General features: G+C 41.7%; 1 protein-coding gene across 1 annotated transcript in view; it reads left to right on the plus strand.

Moving 5' to 3' along the window:
• LOC135108960 (uncharacterized) overlaps positions 1 to 10,000 on the plus strand; it is a 59,683-nt gene that overhangs the window by 49,453 nt on the left and 230 nt on the right. The window lies entirely within an intron of this gene.

Genomic DNA, 10,000 nt, shown 5'->3' on the forward strand with positions numbered 1-10,000 from the left:
TATTCTGGCTCCTCTCTCTCATAATTCATTGCTTGGTAGTGACCCTTAGCCTCTTGTCTCTCTGTATCCCTTATCGTTGCTTTATTGCATGATTTTTCTCGTCGTCTCTTTTTTTTGGATGTGTATTTCTTCGCATCTGCAGTGTCGTCATCGTCTTTGGTATTATATCTTTACTCCTATGAAGCGGGCCATATGTATCCTGCAAACAGTAGTACAATGTAAGCATCACTTGAAGCATTGCATCACTTTACACACAGTTTCTTTATGGTGACATGCTCCTTACGCGCTGCAATGTCATTATTTTCTTGTGATGTCTTTCTTTTTCTTCTCTTATTAATGTATGTACGAAGGAGAGCTTACACATTCATCAGTAATGGATTATTGCATCACATTTAATACATTTCCTCCATCAGACGGATTTCTTACATTTGGTAATAGCATGAGTTTTTCTTGCCTTCCTCCTCCTCTTCCTTCTTCCCCAGTACATGAGTTTATCAGAGGATGCCTATCACTGTTATTCCAATGCATCATATTTCGAATATTTACTCCATCAAGCAGATTTCTTACACTTGGTAACAGTATGACTTCCTTCTTCCCTTCCTTCAGTTGCTCCTTTTCTTCCCCCTTAACACAAACTTATCAAAGGGAACGCGTACATACATCACTGTTATTCCTTTGCACCACATTCGATTAATTTCCTCCATGAGACAGATTTCTTACACTCACGAACACGAGTAACATGACTTTATTCTTCTTTTTCTTCAGTTGCTCCTTTTCTTCTCCCATAACACACGAACTTATTAAAAAAAAAACATACCTAAGGATCACTGTCATTCTATTCCATCGCATTCCGCAGTCACTCCATAGAGATAGGTTTATTTTTCTTCTTCTTCGACTGTATCTTTCCCTCTTCTATTAACTTATTTATCATTGAAAAAAAAAGCATATATTCACCCCTGTTGTTCTATTATGTCAGGTTCTACACAGTCACGCTGCAAACATGTTATTTTACTTATTTATTTTACAAGTTGCGCTATCATTGCTCTCTTCTTCCCCTCTTAAAGTTCTTCCCTCTCCTGTGAATTTATTTAACAAGGAAAGCTTATAAATGCGTCAGTGTCATTTTCTTCCACCACACTCCACATAGTTACGTCATAAACATGCACTTCTTATAACGAACAATCATAACTTCTAACCTTCCTCCAAATGCTGCTCTTTTCCCTCTTCCACTAACTTACTATACCTATAAAAACTTAAATATGCATCACTGTCATTCTCTTCCACCACACTCCACACAGTTACGTCATGAACACACACTTCCTTCATGCAACATAACTTCTAACGCTCCTTCAATTGCTGTTCTGTCTCCTCTTCTATTAACATACCTATCATTAGAAACTTAAATATGCATCCCTGTCATTCTCCTCCACACAGTTACGTCATGAACACACACTTCTTTCAACGTGCAATCCTAACCTCTCACCGTCCTTCAATTGCTGTTCTTTTCCCTCCTCAAGCAGAACGTACACATGCATCACGGTTTGTTAGTCTATTGCATCACATTCCTCGCGGTTAGTCCATGAGGGCACATTTCCCAGCCTCACTCTCACTCTTTCTCTCTCTCTCTCTCTATCTCTATCTCTATCTCTCTCTCTATCTACCCTCGACTCCTGAAAACGTTCCCTGGAAACCAGCATGTGACGCAACGAGCAAAGATTAACCTTTATGGCGCCTCTTACTCTCCCTTGGCAACACACAGACTACTGCATCCACCATATGTACACTCTCTCTCTCTTTCTCTCTCTCTCACACACACACACACACACACGTGGCCAGAATTTCCTCTACACAACATCTTTTTTATTTCTCTCCCTCCCCTCCTCTCCCTGTCTCTTCCTCTCCCTCTCTCCCTCTCCCCCCGCCACCAGACACTCCCTCTCTTACATAATCAGTCACTGGCTGGTAGTGTGAGAGCGGCTTCCTCTTACATCAAGTTTACGTGTCCACTTGATGGGTAGATAGAAGAAGAGGAAGAAGGAAAAGAAGAAGAGGAGGAGGAGGAAGAGGAGAAGGAGGAAAAGTAGGAAGTATAATGATAATGATAACAACAATAATAATAATAATAATAATAATAATAATAATAATAATAATAATAATAATAATAATAATAATAATAATAATAATAATAATGACGTAATAGAGGAATGTTAATAAAGATAAGAAAAGAAGAGGATGAACAAGAACAAGAAAAACAAGGACAAGAACAAGAACAAGAACAAGAAAAAGAAAGAAAAAAAAAGCAACAACAACACAACCACCTCCACCACCACCAACAACAATAACAATAACAACAACAACAAAAATGACAAAAACAATAACAACAACAAAAACAACAATAACGAAAAAGAAAAAAAATAGAAAAGTGTTCTTGTCCCCCCCCCAAAAAAAAAAAAAAATGAATAACCACTGACTTGTAAACCGCCCCCCTTTCTCTCTCTCTCTCTCTCTCTCTCTCTCTGCCCAAGGCCCCAATGAGGAAAGCATTGTGAGAAGTGAGACCGCCGCTTGTATCACCTGCGCGTTTCCTTGCTTGGTCTGATTACGAGATGCCTGCGTCTCGAGGAGGGAGAACAGGGAGGGGAGGGCGGGTAGGGTGGGGGGTAAGAAGTGGCAGGCGAGGGACAGTGAACGGTTGAGAAGCATCTTGTTGCAGGCGGTGTGGTATCGGCCGTCACCACACTAATCTGAACTAGGCGTAAAAAAGTGGTGTGTTGGCAGGAGGGAGTGGCGGGATCCGCGACGCCTCCCGGACCTCCCTCTGTCAAACCTGTATTCTGAAACATTTTTGTCCACACTTCTGCTACTTTCAAAAGTCTCTAGTTGAGGTGACATGGTTTTCAAAGGTGTTTCATGAATTTAGTGACACATTGACAAGATTTCAACATTATTAACAGAAAAAACACTCTTGAGAACACGGCTAATGATCTCTATGGTGAGAGAGCAGAGCGTTTCAGAGTACGAGTCTCAGCTAGGCTCGACGTGTCGTGTTCCAGCCCTCGCTGCTCCATACCAGGCAGATCTTCTTTCATTTAAGAGGGCCTCTGGTCTAGGGCAATAAAATATAGAAAAAAAAGGCCCACTTAATGTGCCAGTCCCTATAGAGTATAGGAGTAAAGGCGTGCCGTACTCAATCGCAAGCACTGGCGTGGGGCTGGTAGCGTCATCCTTTCTGGAGTATAGTAAAAAAAGTCATCCAAAATCTGAGAAGTGCCTTGAAATCTCTCTCCTCAAAAAGTTCAAGTTATAGGTAGGAGGAAATATAGAAGTAGGAGTTCCAGAGTTCACCAGTAAAGGAATGAAAAAATGAGTATACTGGTTAACTCTTGCAATGGGGAGGTGGACGGCACAGAGGGTGATGAACAGAATATTATAACTGTCATATTAAAGTGAGTATTGGTGTACTGTTTGAATTGTAATACCTTCCCTTTTTTGGTCAAATTAATGACGGCATTCTCAAACACTACTGCTTCCTATCTGTCTTGCCTTTTAACAGACTCGAGTGGAAGTTACAGGATTTTCAAAGGGGTTTTCATTATTCTAGTGGCAGCTTAACAAAAATGTACGTCATTGAGAAAAATCCATGATAGCCTGACGAATCATCTGTGTGGCCTTTGGAAACAGTCGTTATGAGAGAATATGGCATTTCAGAAAGCAGTCTCTCTGTTCCTTTAAGAGAGAGACATGAAAACACCGCAACCGCAACAACTGCACTAACCTTAACACCTCCTTATGGTCACGGAACGACGATTATTTCCATTCACCTAATTCTAACACTGAGGGTCTTCACGGTCTTTTTCCCTCATATTAAAAGAGAACTTTCTTTCTGGATATAAATGTTCTTAAACAAATCTGCATCAGGCTCATCCACGCGTCATACTTAGCGAGGTGGACTTGTTGCCTGATGGAGTTTGGATTTGTAGGGAACATTAAGGAAAAAAAAAGGTAAGATTGCGGCTATAGTAGATGTAGTAACCCTCTGAATCCGGCGGCTATCTTATACTCTTATTTTGGCTAAGATTTCATAATTTTACGAAGTTTCACGGATGCTTTCATAAATTCAGTGAGCTGTGTGTTGTGTCTAGTAAAACCAAGAAGCCATTCAGATTTAAAGGGTTAAATTTTGTACATGGGTGAGCATAAGTATGTAGATTTCTCTCTCTCTCTCTCTCTCTCTCTCTCTCTCTCTCTCTCTCTCTCCTTCAAGTTCCCTTAGGTTTCGCGACGGTACAAGTCTGAGGTGGATGCGCGTCACGTTTGATTTCAGTCTACGGAGGGAGTGTGCAACATTTCATACGAGCATCATAGTGTGACGATGGTGGTGATGTGTGCTCTCCATGTATCATCTATTTTTTGCTAATTTTGTAATGGTGTCTTTAAGATCACCATATAATGAACGGCCAGTACATAGTGTCTTGTCATCTTGAGCCTCCTAGCACACCAAACATGACAGGAAGCGGCAGTGTTTTGCTCTCACCTCAACTATTTACAGAGGCCAACAGAGATTGTTAGCCAGGTTCTCAAGACTGTTTTTCCTTACAGTAATGTAGAAATGTTGTTAATCTGACACTGGAATCATAAAAAAAAAAAAACACCCTTGAAAACTGGTGTCACTTCGCCTTTTGAAAGTAGTTGGGGTGCGGCGCAGAAGTGTTTCAGAGTATGGTTCTTTGCTTCACGCTCACGGCCTCCCGCTTGGACTATTCTGCCAAAACACCTTGAAACTCTAGCAAGGATATCGTCAGCTTGCGTCATCACAAAACAACTCACATAATAACTGTTCAATAGCATCTTCTTGCCGGGTTGTCCTTCACATGGCAAACAGTATCATCAACTTGTGGTGAACACTATACACACCTTTATTATTGCTTACTATTGCTCCAGATCTCTTCAACATATCATTGCTAAACGGTTTGTGTCACCTGAACACTCGCACCACAACAACCACAAACAAGCACTTAAACACAACAATCATTGTCACCTATTGTGGTTCAGTTGTTCAAACAGCACATCAATAACAGCACAAATGAACATAAAACGAGACACAGTATCCTTCTCCTGCTACTTCTATGTGGAGATACGGGCGCTATGGTCAATTCTGGTCCTTACTGGCCCAAATACCCTTGCCAGCTTTGCAGTAAGGCGGTGAAGTGGTGGCAGAGAGGCATCCAGTGTGATTCGTGTCGTGGTTGGTCCGAGCATGCTGGCTGGTTTCGCGTCAGCTGCATCGGATCGTTCACGCCGATTTACGCTGGATTGGTTGGCACTTGGCAGTAGCGTCTCGTGGATCTGCATTAATTGTGGCTTCCCTAATTTCTCCAACTCATTTTTCTCGTCTGACCCTATACCGATATACAACTCCTTCAACGCACTGGAACACCACAACACTGACAATCCTGCTATACAACACCTCCCCCTCTTGAGCGCCAAACACACTACATCTCGCAGCAACCATAACCAAGCGCCATCATTTTCACTCAGCCCCATCAATATGCAGAGGCCGGTGCGCGTCCCTTGCACCCCTGACTTGACTCATCATTCACCCTTCACTTCCGGTACTAATAGTGACAGGTTTGGCTCACCACCCTCCCCTTGCCATACTTCTTAATTTTCTTCACATTCTATTACTTTACCTTCCGTGTCTTCATCACCTTCTCCTCCATCCTCCTTTACTTCATCTCCCTCCTTTTCCTCTGGTTCCTTACCATCACCACCATCTCCTACATCACTAATTCTACATTATAATCCCTCTTTTCTTAGATTACTAACAATAAACTTTCACAGTATTAAAAATAAAACAGCTCAGTTACACTGTCTCATAAAAACTCACAATCCTGACATAATAGCAGAGACTGAGACATGGCTGACCCCTGACACTGACAGCAGTGAACTCTTCCCGCCCTCCTTTACTATGACTGTTTTTCGTAAAGACCGTACGACAGACCTTGGCAAAGGTGGCGGTGTTCTCATTGCCATCAAGCCAGGTCTTTGCGTTAAGCACAGGCCACACCTTTACATTGACTGAAATCACCTGGATCACATTACATATCTTGAACTGTAAATCTCTTCTTCTTGCTGCTTTCTACAGACCGCCTTCTACTAATACTGATCACCTACATAACCTTCAACATTCCCTTTCACACATACAAGTAGACAAACACATTTGGATTCAGGTGATCTCAACCTTCCCGACATTGACTGAAATGCTATTTCCCCATTTGATCCTCCTGATGCTGACACCCCCAACCCCATCATTCCCCACATAAACAGACACCAACTGCATGACACATTTATTGGCATCATAAATACATTTTCACTCTCACAAACAATAAATACTCCAGCCAACGCGAACACAAACACTAACACGCCCCGCTGGCCACGGTGGCCCTGTACAGCCTCTTATAATATCACACACACCGGATCTCTTCCTCACAAACAACATACTTAACATAACAAACACTCAGTTTGTTCCAGGACTCAGTGACCACCTCATTCTAATCATTGATGCCGACCTCAGACCGACCAGACAAAAACACCGACCCAGACAAATGTTCTTTTATTCAAGAACTGACATAGACAAGGTCAAACAAGATTTGATTGCTTACAGCTTAAACAACTTTTTAACTACAGCCTCGCTCGAGACTCCTCTCCTTGAACTGGAATAACCTGAAACACGCTATACACACTACCATGAACAAGTACATACCACAAAAGACACTTTCAAGTAGGTATGCACTTCCTTGGTTCTCCAGGGAATTATGCAGGCAACTCCGGAAGAAACAAAGACTACAGACGCGCGCACATAAAACACACCAGAAAATTGATCCGCGTAATTGGTGCACCCAAAAAAAAAAAAATAAATAAAAAAATAAAAAAAAATAAATAAATAAATGAAAAAATAAAAATAAAAGGCAAAGATATAAAAATCGCGGAAAGCAAACATATAGCTAATTATCTCGCAGACAATGTAAGAAATAACAAAAGTAACCTTTTTCAATTCTTCAAGATGCACAGACAAGACACCAACACTATTCCATCACTTAAAGACAACAATAAAACTTTACTCACCACTCCTGAACACAAAACACAATTACTCAACACACACTTCCTCTCAGTACACACAAGAAGACGATCAAATACCTAACATGCCAAATAGTCTTCCCCCAACATACACTCTTGACATTACGACTTACGGTATATAAAAATTAGTGGAAGGACTTGACACCACCAAATCCACTGTCCCTGACAACATTCCAGTCTTCATACTCAAATCCTGTGGCTCTATCCTTCCCCATCCTCTAGACCATCTACACACAATCCCTCTCACTTATATCATTATCATCTAACTGGCTTTCGGCAAATATTAATCCTTTATTCAAGACAGGTGACTGGACTGACCTTGCAAACTATTGCCCCATCTCACTAACATCGATTCCATGCAAGATTTTCGAACACATAATACACAAACACACAGTGAATCCCCTTGACGCAGACAACATCCTTTATGAGACACAACATGGTTTTTGGCCCGGACGTTCGTGTGAATCGCAACTCATTACCACATTTCACGACATTACGAGACAACTTGACCGACGTGACATTAAACAAATTGACGCTGTTGTACTTGATCTTGCCATAGTCTTCGACAAAATCCCTCACAAAAGATTGACATGTAAACTAAAATACTATGGTATTTCAGGACCACTTCTTCAATGGATCACTGTGTTTTTGACGGACAGGACTCAACGTGTTCTAATTGACGGTTCTTCTCCTGACGCTGTTCCTGTTTCTTCTGGTGTTCCTCAAGGCAGTGTTCTAGGCCCCCTTCTTTTCTTACTGTATATCAATGATTTTCCACCTAATTCTTCTACTAGACTATTTGCTGAAGGTGGTTTACTGTATAGAGTAGTAAAGACTAATAACGACTGCAGACTGCTTCAACAGACCTGGACGCCCTTCAGTAGTGGGAGCGCACCTGGTAAATGCATTTCAACCCAAATAAACGCAGACTGTTACGCTTCACACGTTCACACATTCCTATCTACCACACATACACCCTCCACAATATACAACTTGAATCAGTTCACACACATAAATACCTTGGTAGCCTTCTCTCCACAGACCTTATATTCAACACCCACATAGACTTCATCTGCTCTAAAGCCAACAGAACACTGGGGGTTCTTGGGGAGGAACTTACACGGCTGTACACGAGACATAAAACACGTATCATATAACAACACACTTGTCAGACCAATACTTGAATACTGCTCCTCAGTGTGGTATCCATACACACACAGAATCATTGACAAGATAGAACAAATTAACACCAAAGCAGCCAGGTTCATTACAAACAATTACACTAGAACGCCTGGCATTACAGCACACTTAAAACAACAAATAAACATGGATCCTCTTCACACACGCAGACAAGCACACAGACTTATACTTATGTACAAAATCACAAACAATGACATTGATGCACATATACACCTACACAGAGCCAACAATGAACGTACTCGTGACACACACGACCAGGCATACCAAACCTATCATACTAACACTGACTCGTACAAGCACTCATACTTTCCATGTACCATAAAAGACTGAAATGTGTTTTAGACAGCGGCACAATAGACACATCCTCTAAACGAATACACTCTCACTTACCACAACAACACTTAAGCACCAACAGACACATTTGATTAACTTCCCTCCCTTCCACACTCGGTCCCCCTCCTCCCACCAGCTAACCAAATATGCGTGTTATGCACCAGCTGTGGTGCCCTGTGCATTAATATTCAGAATTAGAATCAGAATCCTGGTCAACTCTATAGGCAACAGTCTACACACACGACATAAAAAAAAAATCACTCTTGCGCGGCTGCAGGCAATCGTATACACGCACAGCACCGACCAGATGTGAACTACTGCATGAATCCATTGGTATTCATGAACACGCCTGACGTAAAAATAAGCATTGGGATAAATAATTCCCTTGAAAGCGTACAGTTATGGTCACAAGTCTGTTAATGTGCACACTCATTTCTCCACAATCTTTAGCGTTTCCTGTATTCTTGAGTTCTCTAATGCGCTGACAATCTCCTCTCAAACGCTGAGTAAAGAAACTTTGCTGGGAGATGTAAGGACTTAAGAGTGAAGCAAAACGCAAAGCACGCCAGGAGTGAGTAGCAGGGTACACAATTTCTGACCAAGTCTGTACCATAAGTTCTCCTATATTCCTCCCAAAACAATTCACTAATGAAAAATTATGGTACAGCCTTGGTTGTACTCAGGGAGCCTTCCCGTCACCACTGTATCCGAACCCGTGCATGCGGTGCGCTTTATGAGTACGTAACACTAGTAATAATACTTGCAGGCAGCAATGGCGATATTGCTAAATAGAGGCAATTTTGAGTGATGAGCATTACTAAAACGTACCGCATACACGAGTTTGGATGCAGTGCTGGCAGGAGGTTGCTGGCGTGCGATGATGCAGCCTTCCTTCCCCGTGACCAAGACTTCAGTTAACTCTTTCAATGCCACAACAAATCACAGCGTCAAAAGCACCGAGCAAAATCATAACAGGAACCAAAAACAATGAAAAAAAAATGCGATAAGAAGAACAGATTTTCCAGTTTCATAACTATAGAACAAAAAAATGTCTGTTACTGGTTTAATGGTTTTTGATTAAGGAATAGTGTGTCAAGCAGCAGTGGAAGCGTTGAGCTCCCTCACGCTGGGAGATCTACGTAATGAGCGGAAGTACTTGTGGAATTTTGGTGGAGGAATCTTTAGGTGGAATTTTGGTGGATGAATCTTTGAGTGAAATTTTGGTGAAGAAACCTTTGGGTGGAATACTGATGAAGGAATCTTTGGGTGGAATGCTGGTGGAAGAATCTTTGTGTGAAATTCTCGTGGGGAAATCTTGACTGGTGGACAT

Source organism: Scylla paramamosain, chromosome 18, assembly GCF_035594125.1.
Source record: "Scylla paramamosain isolate STU-SP2022 chromosome 18, ASM3559412v1, whole genome shotgun sequence".
In the NCBI taxonomy this organism is placed as follows: Eukaryota; Metazoa; Arthropoda; class Malacostraca; order Decapoda; family Portunidae; genus Scylla; species Scylla paramamosain.